Source organism: Poecilia formosa, unplaced genomic scaffold, assembly GCF_000485575.1.
Source record: "Poecilia formosa unplaced genomic scaffold, Poecilia_formosa-5.1.2 Scaffold309, whole genome shotgun sequence".
Lineage (NCBI taxonomy): Eukaryota > Metazoa > Chordata > Actinopteri > Cyprinodontiformes > Poeciliidae > Poecilia > Poecilia formosa.
Window position 1 is genome coordinate 302,321 of NW_006800248.1, and position 1,640 is coordinate 303,960.

The following is a 1,640-nucleotide window of genomic DNA, read 5'->3' on the forward strand; positions in this document are numbered from 1 at the left end:
GAACCAAAGGCCACATTCCTCCAACGGTGAGATGAGACCCCAGCATGGAGCATGGAGAGCTGGACAGAATCTGCAAGGCTGGACTGAGAACAGAACGCCTCCCGTTGAGTTACAGAGAGAGATCCAGAGACTTGGCTCTCTTTTGGAAAAGGAGAGAGCAAGATGGTTTGAGGAGAACCAAAAGCTAGTCTACGTGCAAAGAGACCTGGAGAATACAAAAGCCGAGTTACAAGGGCAGAAAAGACTCAAGGAGATGAAGAGAGAACTACTGACAGGAGAAGAGTTTTCTGATTCAGTCTCTCAGACGAGCTGTTCTGCCCCAGGCTGGATGTTGGAAATGTTTTAATTAGTTTTAAAAAGTTCTATAGTATTAATTTCTCTGTATTTTATTTTGAAGGAGAATTTTGAGATAACAGTGCATTGTGGGTAGCAGAGGCAGTTGCAGTTTGGAATACCTGTTCATAGAGAGAAAGCCTGCCTGTTAATGTATGAACTTCACCTCCTGTGTTGTCAATATTTTCTTACACTTCCGAAAACAATGGCTGTTAGTTCAATCTGTGTTCTGTTTGGTGTTATATGTTTTGTTAGTTTATTTTGAGATTGTTTTCCAAATGTGTTTATTCTAGAAAAGCCATATTTTGATAGTTTTTATTTACATAGCAATGGTTGCTACGTGACTGTTTCTTAACTGCAGCTCAGGTTAATTATATTCAGACTCTAGAAGTTTATTCTGTGTATTTAGAGCTGATGCATATTTTATTTTTCTTTCTTATAGTTTCACTCAACCTTTCATTGAGCTTTCCACACCACTGCTCAAAGTTGTGTCAAGAAAACGTAATAAAGGAGCAAGACGCTCAGCTTTCTGGCTCATGAAATTGAGTTTGGCTTGCTGTTGATCTACGTTAACATACACAGAGTATCTAACACGTAGTGATAACAGTACACGAGCTATAATCGCTTCCAGGGTGCACAGCGACATAAAAAACAAGACGAAAAGGCTGCTGCAGAAGGAATTTGAGCAATTGAAGGTAGCTCATATTGTTGGTGAGGAAGCAATCAGGTCACAAATCCAGGAAGAAAAAGAGAAAAGTGACGCCCTCCAACAAGAGCTGGACCAAATCAAGACTCACTACGAGGAGCTTCAATGGAAACATGAAGCTGCAGGTGAGGGGAACCTGCAGGTCGACATGCAGATGTTTTATGAAGAAAAAATCAAGCAAAAGCTCCTTGAAAATCTGACAGCTGAGGAGGACAATCTCCAAGAAAAAATGTCCAAGGAGATTGCCTGCCTGCAGGAAACAGACCTGTGTGTGGAAACTCTGTCAGAGAAAAGGGAAAGCCAAGATCCTGAACCAGTGGAGGCGTCTCTGAAGAAACATCTTCATAACATAAAAAGAGCAATATCCAGTGAGTGTTGAACTCTCCAAAGGTTGCCCTTTGTCACAAATTTCTAGGAGCCGTCAAGGTGTTGATGGGATCCATTTTGGTGGCCTTAGGATCGCGCAAAAAGGATTTCGTCTGTTTCTAGTGTGGTAAAAGGTACAGGTGCAAGTTAAATATATGAATATGATGGTAATTTTTTTCCTTTCGTTCATTAAATGCTAGAGAAATGGAGGTAAACAGTAGTCTGTAGCTAAGCT